Raw genomic sequence first — 16,661 nt, 5'->3', positions numbered from 1 at the left:
GAAAACTGGCTCCAAAGTCTAACTCTAGAGCCAGCACTCTTAACCGTAACACCATAGTTTTGTGGCTTGGTGTTTCTCAGGACTTTTTTTTCAAGGCACTAAATGCACATTCACATTTCTTTTATCTATCTATCATCTATCTATCTATAGTGATTTTCACATTATATATGTGTGTGTGTGTGTGTGTGTGTGTGTGTGTGTATAATAGCAAATGACAAAGACCCAGTTTACCAGCCTAAGTTTAACACTACGTATTTAAACAGTTGTCAAAACTCACTAAGTTGCCAGCATTCATGCACAATTAGAAAGCATCCTCAATTTATATTAAATCAGAAATGTATTATCATTATGCATTAATATCTTGCACTACTAAATACTGGAAAAAATGAAATTATTGTTGTGGAAGATTCATCCAGGCAATATGAACTACACAGCAAGTTAACACGACTTGTCTCACACTCCAAACACATTGAGAAAAATAGATCCATGCTGGTATTAATGCATGAAAGAGCCATAGCCACCTTGGATTATATTTAATAAAAAAAAGCAAGATGCACACAAAGATTTACAAGAATTTTAAAGACAAAATAAAATAGTCCTCTGAGGCCCCAACAATAAGTCAAGAGTCTGACAAATAGTGGCTAACATGAGTTGTGGTTATGAATACTTAAGATTAGGTACAGTAACACTGAAAGTCAAGTTCATTTGAAATCTTCAAAAAAGAAGTTCCTGCTAATCCTCAAATGGTGCTTGTATAGTAAACTTCTGCATTAATTGGTTGCATTGAATTACTTGTTATCAAAGCATAGCAGCTGCCCCTTACCACTTATGGTTAAGGACTTTAACTGGCTGTCTTCAGCTTTGACTCTTTCTTGACCATTTTCAACATTATTCTCTTTGCAGTGAGTTTCCTGCCACTAACAATTTTAGTAAAAGCTGATACGGATTTGAAGCTGCCTGCCGAACTAGCCTAAAATGACATGGAAGAGAATGAAGAGAGGCTTCCATGACCTAGTGAACCTAAAGACATAAATTCTATATCGGAAAGAGCGAATTCCCTTCAAAATATGGAAATCCACTGAAGGCAGTGAAAAACAATTCTCTGCCTCAGCTTCTTTGGGGCACCCCTGTGAGTCCCCAAAAAAGTCCACAAGTGGGTTTTCAAAGAAGTTGAATAGAAATCGGTCTCGTCCAATCAATCAATCTGTGAAGGCATCATCTGAGTTATGCAAGGTGAAGCCCAAATCAAACGGACTGTCAAAATGACTTCCACCTCCACCACTTAATCCTTCTTCGCCATATTTGTCATAGAGCTCTCATTTTTTAGCGTCTGAATATGTCATATACTTCAGCTACTTGTTTGAATTCTATCTCTCCTGCTTGTTCTCATGATTTTTCTCCTGCTTATTCTCATGATTTTTTACCTGGATGCCACTTCAGTGCCAGTTTCTGATAATGGCTTTTTTAAAAGATTTATTTATTTATTTATTTATTTGACACAGAGAGAGAGAGAGAGAGACCACAAGTAGGCAGAGAGGCAGGCAGAGAGAGAGAGGGGGGAAGCAGGCTCCCCGCTGAGCAGACAGCCCGATGCGAGGCTCCATCCCAGGACCCTGAGATCATGACCTGAGCTGAAGGTAGACGCTTAACTCCCTGAGCCACCCAGCTGTCCCTCTGATAATGACTTGTTAATATTTTTGGCTAAGGCATGTCTGAGCATGCCCAGACCTTCAGAGTAGTCCACATGTTTTAACAGGCTGTTAGAAGGAGTCCTCATTTCTGTTTTTAAGGTCATCTCTGTGGGGCCCAGGACTGGGGAGCCTGCTAAGTGCAGCCCAAGTCTCCCTTCTGTTGCCTTTCGCACGTTATGTGGGTTAACAGTGGCAGCCTGATGCCTCTCAGGATTTAGTCTTACATGAGCTGTTGTCTTTGTGCATGATATTCCTTCTAGCGGAAAATTGTACCCTTAGAATCTTCTTAGCCTGGCGTGGTAACCAGTCTCCATGATAGTTTCGAAAAAACCACACCTCCCTGGTGTGGTTTATTAAGTGTGGGAACACACTTACGTGTTCCCTCCCACACCAGCTCACGTTTAACCAATAAATTGTGTTGACTGTGATATTGCCTGACTTTGGAGGCTGTTATAAGAAGCCTTGGAGCCTCTGTCTTGATTGGTCAGGGCAGAAGTTCTTGGAGCCCTGAGCCAGCTTGTAAGACTCTACCTACCCTGCCAGAGGGATCTTACGGAAAAGCCCCAATACTTCATGGAAAAAAGGAAGGTTCTAGCAGAGAGAGACTAGTCTTTAAAGCTGTCTCCTTCAAGGTGCCAGGCATGCGAGTGAAACCTCTTGCAGCCTACCAACCAGCCCAGCTGTTAAGTAAGTACCCAAATTCTGAGATAGGATATTTGTTGGAGTTTTAAAGATACTCTGTTACACAGCAATAGAGAGCTGGAACACCTGGCTAGTTTTTACTCTTCCTTCAAGGGTTTAGGCATCACCTGCAAAGAGCGTCTGATTTGCACTTTTAATTTCCCTTTCCCGTTTGAGTTAGGTGTGATCCTCTTTGCCCCTGTGCCATATAACACTTCATTCTACATGTGTGGTTTTGTGCTATTTGTCTTCTAGACTGTGGTCTCTCTGAACTTATGACTTATTCTCCTTTATGAGAGGACCTTATCCCAGTACTTGGTGCACAATGGCTATTCAAAATAAATGGACTAAATCACAGAATCTTAGGACTTGGGGAACTTTCAATGCCCTGGAAAACAACCCAGTTTGATCTACAAAATGTTCGTCCATCCAGCCTCTGTGGGAAGCCCCTCACATAATGAGAATTTACGAATTCCTGAGGTAGCTTACCCCATCTTTAAACAGCTCACACTGTTAGCACGTGCTTGTCAGCTTAACTCTTTTTTTTAAGATTTTATTTATTTATTTGACAGAGAGAGATCACAAGTAAGCAGAGAGGCAGAGAGAGAGAGATGGGGGGGTGGGAAGCAGGCTCCCTGCTGAACAGAGAACCCGATGGGAGACTCGAACCCATGACCCTGAGATCATGACCTGAGCTGAAGGCAGAGGCTTAACCCACTGAGCCACCCAGGCGCCCTCAGCTTAACTCTTGCTTTTGATCACTTTTTCATTTCAGCTCCTCTCGGGAGTCCTGTACTTGCTAATATGTTCATTTGTGCTGACCTCTACGCTGTAAACTTTTTTTTTAAAGGCTTTTTAATATTTGTGTTGTAGGTACCTAACTGTATTATAAGTTTAGAAATAAAACTGCTCTCTTAGATGTATTTTATTGTCCCTCACTGGATGCATTGCCTTCAGAGGTAACTCAATTTATGCTCTTCGCTGACAGACCAGTAGAATGTACCGGTTAAGAGTGTGGGTTCTGATGGCAGAAGTCTTGGGTTCAAATCCTGACACTGGCATGTATTAGTGATTATGTGAAATTAGACAAGTCACCTGATCTAAATAAGTTGTTCCTATCTGAAGAAAGGTAACTTCCTCATACATTTGTTGTGAAAATTAAATGATATTGTGCACATAAGCAGTGCTTAGCCACAACTTTACATATTAGATGCTTAGTAAGTAGTAGTGTTACAAAACTAATATGGCAACACAGTGCCAGCTGACCAAATTAAGTATTCTTTTTCATATTGAGCATTAGATAACCACCTCATTTTATTTTGTCTTCCTGAACTGTTTGTCTCACTTTTGCCTGGCTGCTTTCTCTCTAAAAGTTTACAATAGTGGCATTCAATATTTTAAGCCTTACCTGCTTTTTTTGGTAGAAGATTCAAATTAGTAAATAACCATATCTATACACAAGATGATATATGTTGTTGTCAAAACCTTAGATAGTCACAAGACCATTTGGAATCAAGGCCTGTGTCTCACTTGGAAGAGCAAAAAATGTAGACAAGTCCATGATCTAATTGCATTGGTAATGATGTCCATAAAGAATTGAGATGTGGGGCACCTGGGTGGCTCAGTGGGTTAAAGCCTCTGTCTTCAGCTTAGGACATGATCCTAGGGTCCTGGGATCGAGCCCCACATCGGGCTCTCTGCTCAGCAGGGAGCCTGCTTCCTCCTTTCTCTCTCTCTGCCTGTTTCTCTGCCTACTTGTCATCTCTGTCTGTCAAATAAATAAAATATTTAAAAAAAAAAAAAAGAATTGAGATGTTATTCTTTTGCTTTCAACCTAGCTGTGTGCCTCTTGTAGAACTCAGCTGCCCCTTATATAAAACAGGCAAAACATTTCTATTTACCTCTCAGGGTTTCTGTGAATATCAATGAGATGAGGTCCTTGAGGGCAGGTGTTGGGGAGGGGAATGCTTCCTCTCCACTCCTGGTATTTCTTTCCAGGTGGAAGGATATCCATTAGTGTGACACACCTGGCCTCTATTCTCTACTCATTCTTTACTGAGGATGGGAGAGGAGTACATTTTTTGGTGATTTTGGTTGCAGAAATTAAGTGTCCATAGTGAAGCAGCTGCCTACAGGAAGCATATAGACTGTCCTGTTCTCCAGGGACAGTTTTTCCAGGTCCTAACCTGCTAAATGGTTAAGCCTATAATTCTGGGATTCACATTATGAAATCTCCTTGGCTTTAGAAGCATCAGATTCTTGAATATCTGTTTTAGGAGAAGTGAAGTTAATATTTTGGTATCTACCTAACTTACTACTATGTCCTACATAGGGCAATAGAGTTGGTTCAGAATTTAAGCAGGAAAGAGGTATTTTATTTATGGGGCTGCCTCAAAGACCCCCAAAAGCAAGGGGCTAGGTTTTAGTCCTTTTTTAGTCATTTTTATTGTTCTAGCACTTAGAACAGTGTCTGGCACATAGCAGGTCTAAATGCCTTAGGTCTGAACCCTTTGGAATAATATAAAGTACTATGAAAATAGATGTTAATACTTACTATTAAGAAAAACCCGCTGTGCTACCAGATTTGTTTATTTCAAATCCAGGAGAAGCTTTTACCATGACATGCTTAATTCTCCAAGAAATTTATGTAACAATTGTCTTAGCCATTTTGGTCTATTCTTTTTTTTTTTTTTAAGATTTTATTTATTTATTTGTCAGAGAGAGAGAGAGGGAGAACACAAGCAGGCAGAGCAGCCGGCAGAGGCAGAGAGAGAAGCAGACTCCCGGCTGAGCAAGAAGCCCGATGAGGGACTCGATCCCAGGATCTTGGGATCATGACCTGAACCGAAGGCAACAGCTTAACCAACTGAGCCACCCAGGCATCCCCATTTGGGACTATTCTAACAAAATATCACAGACCAGCTTTTTAGACAACATATTTTTTTTCCCCTCACAATTCTGGAAGCTGAATTCTGAGATCAGAAGCCAGCATGGTTGGGTGAGGAACTTCTTCTGGGTTGCAGATTTCTTGTATCTTCACATGGTGGTAGGGGTGAGCTAGCTTTCTGGGGCCTCTTTTTTAAAAGATTTTATTTATTTATTTGAGAGAGTAAGAGCAAGAGCAAGCTAGGGAGGGACAGAGGGAGAGGGAGAAGCAGATGCCCTGCTAAGCAGGGAGCCTGATGCAGGGTTCAGTCCAGAATCCTGAGAGCATGACCTGAGCTGAAGGCAGATGCTTAACCCACTGAGCCACCCAGGCACCCCTGGGGCTCTTTTATAGGGGAATTAACCCCCTTCACGGAGGCTTGGCCCTCATGATTTAATTTACCTCCCTAAGATCTCTCATCCTAATATCCCCAACTTGGGCATTAAGTTAACAACATATGAATGTTTGGAATGAGAAGCACAAACATTCAGACCACAGCAATCATGCACTATGCCCCCCAAATTCTGTAACATGGAATGAAGAGCTCAGTCTTCCTGCATATACTACAGATTAGAAAATTTAGGTACAAAGCGGTAGTACAATTTACTTATGCTCTCATAACAAGTTTATGGTTATGTTTGCAGTAGAATAACAGCTTTGGAACTTTATTAGCTAGTCTGGGTTCTTGTTTTGAAATTTTATAGAATACACTGAGACCATATCTGTAAGCTTCCAAATCATTAAAGGTAGATGCCAGACTTGTTTACAAGTCCATTTGTGAGATCTGAAATAGTTGGATATGTTCTGGAATCTTTGGATCACAAAGCCATTGAGGCAGTTTGGATGGAGGAAGTAAGAGACTATCACAATAAAAAAGAAGTGTGAAGGGGCGCCTGGGTGGCTCAGTGGGTTAAGCCGCTGCCTTTGGCTCAGGTCGTGATCTCGGGGTCCTGGGATCGAGTCCCACATCGGGCTCTCTGCTCGGCAGGAAGCCTGCTTCCCTCTCTCTCTCTCTGCCTGCCTCTCCGTCTACTTGTGATCTCTCTCTGTCAAATAAATAAATAACATCTTTAAAAAAAAAAAAAAGAAGTGTGAAGTTTTTGATTATTATCGGAAGAGTAATTACCAGCAAATTGCCACATTTATAGAGATAGCAACAGATGTGTGACAGCTGGGTTAATTGAATGTCTGGTGGGCCTTTTTCTATATAAGATAATTCCATGTGCATATTATGGGAAAGAAAGCAGGTGTGACCAGTCAACTGTCAAATGAGAATAAGTATCACCTGGAGAATGTACTGATGTACTAAACTTAATGTTTTATATTTCTTAGCTTACAAGATAATCTAGCAATTGATTTTTGAGGGTGTGGAGGTACATTTTACTCCCAGAAAGCACATATTAATATAAAAGTATATGGCAAAGAGTTTCCAATTTCTAGCCCTTATGTGAAGGCTTTGCAAAATGTACATTGAAGTGAAATTCTGAAGCTATACACCCGTCTCCACAGCACTATGTATATGGCCCTGAAGTCAGCAAGTTTGCTCCTCTTTCCACAGATGTGAACTGCCAGAATATTCACTAATTCTTGACACATTTAAGAAATTATAGGACTGATGGGAGAGAAATCTGGTCACTGGCTATGTCACTCTAGAGACTTGGAACGTATTAGTCATTGATCTCTCTGAACTTCAGTCAATTCCATGTCTCCAGAATGAAATGATGGAATTCAATGATCTTTAAGTCCCCTCTGTGGTTCTATCTCATTACGAGAAAAAAAATGTAGTGTTTTAGCCATTTTTTTCTTTGTCAGAGACTTAAGACAACAAATTATCAATTCCATTATCTTGTTAATTCCATTAACAAATAGGTCAGAAACATTCAATATTTGTTGATGGGCTGACTATCTTATGTAAACTGTTGAGGATGAAAAAATAGAAGAAAATGCCTAACTCCAGTCATGAGAGTCCTTTTTGTGCTTTCCAAATATGTATCATCTGTTCCAATGTAGGACATTAGTTTGTGTAATTTCTACTAGCTGCTGAATGGAAGGCAGCTACAAGGATTTGTTCAAGTGTAGGTAGTCGCCACATACACATTTCCAGTAGAGTGGACCAGTAGTTCTTAAACTTCACCATAATCATCTAGAGAGTTCACAGGAGTTGCAAATTCTTACTGGTAAGACTGGTACCACACTTAGAGAAAACTACCATAGACCTTGAAGTTCCTGAATCCAGACTTAGAACTCTGTCAGTTATTAGCTCCGCACTTAGCTCCCCAGCCCTCTCATATGTCCTTGCCAACTATTAGACCTAACTTCTCTGTGTTCCTTGTCCCCCATTACAGGCTCCAGACCCATGAGCAAGGTGGTTGTCTATTTTGTTCTCCTTTCAGGTAAAGAAAGGCCTCTAAGTCAATGTTAGCTATCCAATTCCCTTACTGCACACTTGAAGTTATCCATTATGTCTCCTTCTCTCCTCCTGTCCTCTTTCCTGTCTAGGCAGGTCCATCATTGCCTCTGCCCCCAAATATAGTTACTTTAACCAAGAGATTCAGGGTTAAGTACTGTTTGAATTTACTTTCTTTACAACTCTTGTGGTTTCACATTCATGATAAAGAAGTCAGATGTATAACTTCCGTGTGCAAAATTCAGAGCCAATCCTATAATTCCATTGCAATTGTCCCAGTTGCCCCATCCCAGAACACCCAGTATTTCTCTATTCCATCTATTGTGTGTGGTAGTCATGAAATCAAGGGGGAGTGCTCGGAGGAAGCTGTATTTGGCTGGACTTTGAAAAAAGGGGCAGGATATTTGCAGAGATGTGGAGAAAGGGCATCTAGAAAAAAGCAATAGTGTAAGCAAATGCATAAGAGAGCAGAACATTGGTTCTCAAAGTTTAGTGTGCAAAAGAAGCACATGGGGAGTGAGGCCTGGGTGTCTCAGTCAGTTGAGCATCTGGCTTTTGATTTTGGTTCAGGTCATGATATCAGGGTCATAAGATCAAGCCCCACATCAGGCTTGGCACTCAGTGTGGTGTCTGCTTGTCCCACTTGCTCTGCTCCTCACCCCACTTGTGTTCTCTCTATCTCTAAAATAAATAAGATCTTTTTTAAAAAAACACATGGAGATTTTATTTAAAATGCAGATTCCTGGGCCACACCAAAAGAGATCCTGATTAGATTGGCCTGGAATGGAACCCAGGAATCAGCATTTTAAACAAGCACTTCAGGTGATTTTTTTTAATCTAGTGATTCATGAGCAAGACCTAGAAAAAAATAATGAAAATGTAGTCTACCTTTACACATATTGGGATGTACCATAGGTTCCTATACCCTAAAATGTACCATTTGACTTATTTAATTGATCAAGTTATCAAGCCTCTATTATAAGCTGTTACTCTATATAGAATAATGGTTCTTAAAGTTATCTCTATACCAGCAGCATCAACAGTACCTGAGAATCTGTCAGAAATGAAAATTATGGGGCTCCAACTCAGACCTACTGAATCAGAAAGTCTGGAGTTGGGGCCCAACGATCTGGGTTTGGGCAAGCCTTCCAGTTGATTGTGATGCCTGAGGAGTTTGAGAACCCCTGTTCTAGACTAGTATTGGCTTTGTGTAATGTAGTTGACCTTCACATTTGCTGTTAGATCCTGTGTTCAAACCAGTATTTTAAAAATGTGTCAAAAGAGATTTAATTCATATTTTAGAAAAATAAAAATATAAGAGTTGATATGTTAAAGAGCTGATTATTCCTTTATCTGGTAAAAATAGTAAAGAATTTTGAAATTGTTTCCTTAGCAAATATTACCTAATTTAGTTATTTACATCAATGGATATGATGGCATGATTTTATTTCCCTGTGAATATTTATATTACACATGTTTGTTACTATTCTCTCAACATAATGTTAATTAATCTTTGGAAATGCAGTTTTAGCTTAGAGCAGTGGTTTTCACCTTTTGCACATTAGAATCACCTAGGAAGCTTTTAAAAAGTAGATGCCTAGATGAGCTCCCTCTCTCCATTCTGATTTAACTGGTCTTCATTAGGGCACAAGCATCGGATATTTTTTAAGAGCTCCTCAGAGGATTGTTATGTGCAGCCAAGTTTGAGAACCACCGGCCTAGAGTTTTCTACATGACTCTTATTTGGCTTAAACTTCTAATCTCAGTTTAACAACAGATGGTCCTTAAAAAATGTAACAATAAAAGAGTTCAGACAAAAAGAATTCTACAAAAGCAGCAATGATTATCAGGTTAAAAAAATATAATTCAGACCTCTTCCATTGGACAATGAGTGGATTATTTAGTATCTTTGGTGGTAGAAATCTGTACAGTAAAGTCCTTGAAATCAGGGACTTTGTCTTGTCACGTTTATGTCCTCACTGCCCGGCACAGAGTAGAGACAAAAGTATTTGTTGAATAAATGGAAGGGAAGTAAGGGAGGAGTGAGCCAATTAACCAGCACGTAACAGTGTTCTTGTCCACTGTTTTCAACTATTATTCTAGGATTGTGTTCTTATCTACTATTTTCACATATTGGTCTAAGATTGTGAGCAAAGAAGTAAAGAAATAACAAATATGGTTCCTATACTCTGACAATTTACAATTTTGAAATAAGATATGTATATATTAAAAATGCAAGGTAGGTTATACTTTGCATCAAAAATATAAAACTTAAGAGATTGGATTTTGTAGGAGGAAGAATTTACAGTGGGTTGGAGTAATGAGGATGGACTTCATAGGGAAACTAGAACTTGAGCTGTTGGATGAAACAAGGAGAATAATCAATAAGGAAGAACATTATAAGCAAAGATGCAGAAGAATTTTGGAAGCCAAAATTGAAAAGATAGGTTTGGACTAGATTTTGGAGAGTCTTAGATGCCAACTGAAGTGTTTGAACCTGGATTTTATCTTAGAGATGAAAGAGAGGCATTGGTATGTTTTGTTGGTTTTTAACAGGAGAGAGAGAGAAACCTGACAAAAATAGCATTTTAGACCTATTATTCTAATGATAGGATAGCTATCAACAGGTAGACTTTGGCATTGATGATGGCTGAGATAAGTATGAGGGTGTTCAAGATATGTCATGGAAAGTCATGCATGAAATTATGCCATGGCAGCAGGAATAGACAGGAAAGGACAGATGGAGAATTTTTGAATAACTGCAATAGCAATATATATATATGTGTGTGTGTGTGTGTGTGTGTGTGTGTGTGTGTGTGTGTGTATGTATGTATGCTTAATATGTGTCAGGCAATGCGATAGGCATTGAGAACCATCCAGGGGTCATATGTATGATTTTTAAACAATTGGTACAACACAGGCCTCCTAGGCTTCCACCAATCCAAAGTCATGAAGTCCAGTAGGTTGTACCAGTGTTTACTATCAGTCCAGACTAAGCAGTGAATAAAAGAGTCTGTGTGTTTATAGAACTTACACATGTAAAAGAATGCTTGGTGCCAGAGTATTTCCCACTGAGGACAAAAGGCAGCCTGCATAAAGTTGTTATACTAAAAATGGTCCCCTCTACAACCAATATGTAGAATTAGAGTTGACCCTTGAACAACAAGGGTGTTAGGGATACCAATGCCCCATGTAATTGAAAATGTATATAATTGAAATACATATAATTTTTGACTTCCCCAAAACTTTACTAATAGCTTTCTGTTGATCAGAAGCCTTACCAATGTCAATTAAAACATATTTTGCATGTTTATATGTATTTATATATTATATTCTTTTTTTAAAGATTTATTCACTTAAGAGAGAGAGCAAATCTTTTTTTTTAAGATTTATTCACTTAAGAGAGAGAGGGGAGAAGGAGAGGGGATCTTTGAGCAGACTCCCCAGTGAGTACGGAGCCTGATATAGGGCTTAGTCCCAGGACCCTGAGATCATGACCTATGCCAAAATCAAGAGCTGGCCACTTAACTGACTGAGCCACCTAGGCACCCCATATATATTGTATTCTTGAAGTAAGCTACAGAAAAGAAAATATTAACAAAATCATAAGATACATTTATAGTACTGTATTTATCAAAAAGGATTTGCATGTAAGTGGGCCCACACATTTCAAACCCAGGTTTTCTAAGAGTCAGTTGCAGTTGGACCACTTCTTGATTATACTTTTTTTTTTATCTTTTTCCTTTCATTTTGGATTAAACTACCACTTTGACACCTCCTCCATGGCTCCTGGGTTTTTTGTAAATCTTATTCTCTGCATAGACTGGACCTGTTTACTTCTTATTACTTTGTTATGAGCTTTTCACTCTCTAGTTGTAAACATTTCACAAATCTAAGTTGTGCCAAATGTGACAGATCCATCAGGGCTTAGTCATTTTTGAGGCCATGTCATGACAATCATTATAGCAAGATTTTGAGCTTTAGAGGGAGAGAGAGAGAGATGGAAAAACACGCAAAGTTGGTCCAAGTTCACTTTTGCTAGAGAAAAGAGGGTTTTTTTTTTAAGGTCCAGTTGTTTTTTTTTCAGAACTCTAAATGATTGCACTTTTGCATAATCAATGGGATCACCTTTGTAGTAATCCTTTCTGCTTGTTAAAATGTCTGGAACACCAGACTGGCCATTTTCCAGACTGTTTCTTAATCACCTTTAATCAGGTATAATTTTTCAAATCATTCACTGAAAGTGTTATCTTTTTTACACAGGGTATTCTTAATCATTAAACACTGGCAAAATGAAATGTGTTATTGAAACACTAGGGAAGGTCAATTTTTCAGAGTACCAACATTTTAGACCATTTTATTGTCTAAGACTTTGTTTAAAAACAGAAAAATAATCTCCTTTTTATCTTATAAAAATAAGAGTTCATTGTAAAAAGTACTTTGAAGATACAGAAAATTCAAAATTAACTAAAAGTGCTCATATTTATACAAAAAAGACACAACAAAATGTCAAGTAATTATTTCATCTCAACACTTTTTTCTAGCATAGAATGATGCTTTATCTATAATTTTGTATCCCAGTATTTAATATTATACCTAAAGCTTTTTCATAGATCCCAAAATATTTTTCTAAAACACAGTTGTAATTTGCTAGATAATGTTATAGCCTATGGATATACCATTCTTTTTTTTTTTTTTTTTTACTATTTCTTTACTACAGGATATTTATATTGCTTTTATACATGGCATATTGTAAACCATACTGCCATAAACAAAACTTACTTTCCCGAATTTCTGATCCTTTTGATAGGTCATAAACCTGTATTTGCAATTATTGTGACCAAATATGTAAATATTTATAAGGCTTGTTGCACATATTATCCAGGAAGATTATACCAAAATAATATAGGTATCTATTTCACCGTATTCTTACCAGAATTATTACCACATAGAAAAAATGGCAATCATTTTTATTTCTTTAAACTAGCAGACTAGATGCCCAGACTAACTCTCTTACAGAAAAGAAAAACACTTTATAAATCTTGAATACTTCTATAAGGTAGGTGGAAAGAAAATAAGTTATCTAGTGACCAAATGAAGGAAGAGATGTAAAAGAGTTAAGCAGCTCTCCAAAGACAACTTTTACCTTAAGAGCATTTGCTGAACCTAATGAGGTAGTTTTTCACAGCCTTCTGGAGGTCAAGGAATAGGAGACAAAGCCCACCTAAGTTGGAGCATCTAACAGAAGATCCTTCCACAGAGCTTTGGCCCCAAAGGGTCATACCCATAGTTGAAGGATCGACTAGAAATCAATCTGTTCCATACTATAATACCTGCTTTGAACATTGGTAAGAATGTGGGGCAATCCTCTCTTGAGATTTTATAACAGCACAGTAGCCCTCACATAGGTTTTACAGCCCAAGTAGACAACACATGGGTTGCCTGGAAAACCTAAAGCTGAGTATTTAAAGCCAGTCTAGACTGACTGTTCATCCAAAGGCCTGAAAGACCCCAAACTCAAATCCTTTCTTGAGGGAACTGACCTTTATCACAAACCAAGGATGATTTCCACAGATAGAGGTTGAAGGAAAATAATAGGGAAAAAAAAATCATTGAATTCATGCAGAAAATGTCACCATGAGTGAGAGCCAGTAGAAACAAAAGACAACAGAATAAGATCCACAAACCTTCATTTGTATAACTATCAAACTCAGTAGAAAATAATTTTCTCTATTTCAATAAATTAAAGAGAATTTAAAAATGTGAGTAAAGAACAAGTGGATATAAAGATAAATCATACAGAACCCATAAAAATGGGATATATTGGGAGCACCTGGGTGACTGAGTTGGTTGAGCATCCAACTCTTGGTTTCAGCTCAGGTCATGATCTCAGGGTCATGAGATTGAGGCCCACCTTGTGCTCTGTGCTCAGCAGGGAGTCAGCTTGAGATTCTCTCTCTTCCTCTCCCTTTGCCCCTCTCCCCACTCTCTTGATCTCTCTCTCTAAAAATAATCTTTTAAAAAAAGAAATAGAATATATTATAATGAAAATTAAAAATGTAATGAATAGCTTTAACAATGGGTTACCCAAAACTAAATAAACATTTAGTGAACTATACCAAATAACTGAAGAAAACAGAGCTCAAAGAGAAGAAGAGATGAGAAATGAGAGAAGGGTTAATATAGGATATTATAGGATATAATATTATATTTATATAATATTAACCTATTACAGGTTAATATAAGATACTATAGGATAGACTGAAAGGATCTAATATACATATAATCAGAGATCCAAAAAGAGAAGAAAAAGTAAAACAGAAGAATATTTGAAGATATAATGGTTGAACTTTTTGTAAAAATGTTTAAAGACATCAATACATAGATTCAAAAAGCTTAACTAATCCCAAGCAAGATTTTTAAAAAAGAAATCACCTAAAAAAATCACCTAGAAACATTATGTTGAAATCCTAGGATACTGAAGAAATTTGAAAAAAACAAACAAACAAACAAAAAACCTGGGAAACTAGAACTCTCTACCCAACAAAAATGTTTTTTTCAGGCAGAACAAGTATAACCCAAGATAGAAGGTTTGAAAAGCAAGAAGGAATAATGAAGAAATAAAATAAAAAGTATTTAAGTAAACATAAACATACACAGAATATTTAAACAATAATGATGCCTTTGGAACAAGAAAAAACGGAATAGTAGATAATAATAGCATTTAAATCAAGAGAAGGTTTGATCAAATTAGATCAGGCTTAGAGTATCATAAGGTTCTTATATTATTCAGTGGGAGGGTAACTATACTCATTAATTTTAGGATTTCAAGTGATTGTTATTGTACAGACAACAGTCTGATCACAGTGGGATTATGTTAAAAGTCAATCGGTAACCAGGGTGCCTTGGTGGCTCAGTCAGTTAAGGAACTGACTCTTGGTTTCGGCTCAGGTCACGATCTCAGAGTCCTGAGACTGAGCCCTAAGCCGGGCTCCCCACTCTGTGCAAATTCTGCTGAAGATTCTCTCTCCCTCTGCCCCTCTCTCCAAATTCTCTCTCTCTCTCTCAAATAAATAAACTTTTTAAAAAAATGAATATGTAACCATAAAACCCCCATATGCTTGGAAATGAAGATACACTTTTTTTTTTTTCTTTTCGGTAATCGCTATGCCCAACATGGGGCTTGAACTAATGACCAGGAGATGAAGAGTTGCATGTTCTACTGACTGAGCCAGCCAGGCACCCCAAAGATATACTTTTCTTTTCTTTTTTATTTTGTTTGTGGTTTTTTTTTGTGTGTGGTAAGAGCAAAGGAGAAGTAAACAAATTGAAATTCTGAAATACTTGGAAATTAAAAAATAATAGAATTCCAATATAACAAAGCTTAGATCTAGTTAAGGTAATAATTAGAAGTTAAAATAATCCTAAATGCTTATTTTAAAAGAAAGAAAGGCTGGAAGTTAATGACAATCATACATTTCAGGAGTTTAGAAAAAATAGAAAAAGAAATACAAAGAAATAAGTAAAAGAACAAAAAGTAGAAATTAGTGAAATAAAAAAAGACCTATATATAATAGAAAGGACCAACACAGCCAAGAGTTAGTTATTTACGAAGAAAAATAAAGTTCACAAATCACTGGTAAATGTGAGAAAACAATAAAGTAAAATATATGGCACAGATGCACAATATTAGGGATGCAAAAACACATATAATAAAAAATGCTGCTGCTATCAAAAAGATAAGATATAATGAAAAATTTTATGGCAGTACATTGGATACCTTACATAGAAAATGATATAAGGTATTTCAAGAAAAAATATAAAATCTGAATAATACTATAATCACTAGGTATAGTAATTGATTTAAATCTGTCTACAAATAAAATTCTATGCCCATACAATTTTTAATAGTGAATTCTACCAAATAGCTAAGGAATAAATTATTTTCATCTTCTACATACTATTCCAAAGTATATAAAAAGAAGGGATACGTCTTATTTCATTTTATGAGGCTGTCATAACTTTGATACCAAGTCCTGACAAAAATATCTGAGAGGAAAATTATAGAACAATATTACTCTGAATATAGATGAAATTCCCAAACAAAATATTAATCAGCAGGATCCCACAATGGCTATAAAGGGTAAAATAGAATCTGTATCACACTGAGTTTATTCCAAAAATTCCAGGGCAGATTAATAGCAGAAAAGGAATTAATATAATTCACAGCATTAATTTCAAGGCAAATTAATGTAAATAGAAAAAATGATAAAATTCTTTATCCATTTATGATAGACATTTTTAGTAAACTAAGAGTAGAAGGTATTCCTCTACTAATGAATACCAAAATTGAAACTTATGGTATACTTTATTTGATTTTAAGATTGGGAATAAGACAACCATTCTTACAATTACAGAGAATGGTTATCTTTTATAAACATGATTGTCTCCATAGAAAATTCACATAATTTAGATTGTTATATTATTAGGTTATAAAGAGTGCAGTGTTTCTGAATTCAAAATAAGATATGAAATTACTTTTCTATGCTCCACTGAAAACACAGAAAATGAAATGAAAAGGAAATATAGCTTTTGATGCTATTTAAAAATATAGTGCCAAAGAACTATTTTAACAAAATCATTTAAACTTTATAGAAAAAATATGTAAAAATGTATTCAAATGTATTAGGACTTTAAATTATATCAAATGGTACCTTGAATTCATATTAAGAAATTAAGAGAAACAGAAATGGACAATAAGATTAATATGACAAATTTTATAAATATATACTTTGTTTCCTTTCTCCTTTCAGGTTTTTAAATGACCTATCTTATAAAAATGCACTTTTAAACTTGTTATATACATAGATGAAATATGTACGACAATAGCACAGAAAAGGAAATAAGAGGGAATAGGTGTAATGTTTTTATAGCCCACAGAAAATAGGATACTATA

At 36.8% G+C, this 16,661-nt stretch overlaps 1 pseudogene; it reads right to left on the bottom strand.

Annotated features, from left to right (window-relative positions):
- Nucleotides 1–788: 788 nt before the first annotated feature.
- LOC111160966 overlaps nucleotides 789–16,661 on the bottom strand; it is a 78,153-nt pseudogene continuing 62,280 nt past the window's right edge.

Source organism: Enhydra lutris, unplaced genomic scaffold, assembly GCF_002288905.1.
Source record: "Enhydra lutris kenyoni isolate GAN:26980312 unplaced genomic scaffold, ASM228890v2 scaffoldscaffold80, whole genome shotgun sequence".
In the NCBI taxonomy this organism is placed as follows: domain Eukaryota; kingdom Metazoa; phylum Chordata; class Mammalia; order Carnivora; family Mustelidae; genus Enhydra; species Enhydra lutris.
Note: the sequence above shows the minus strand (reverse complement) of the source record. Positions and strands in the feature narration are given on the sequence as shown.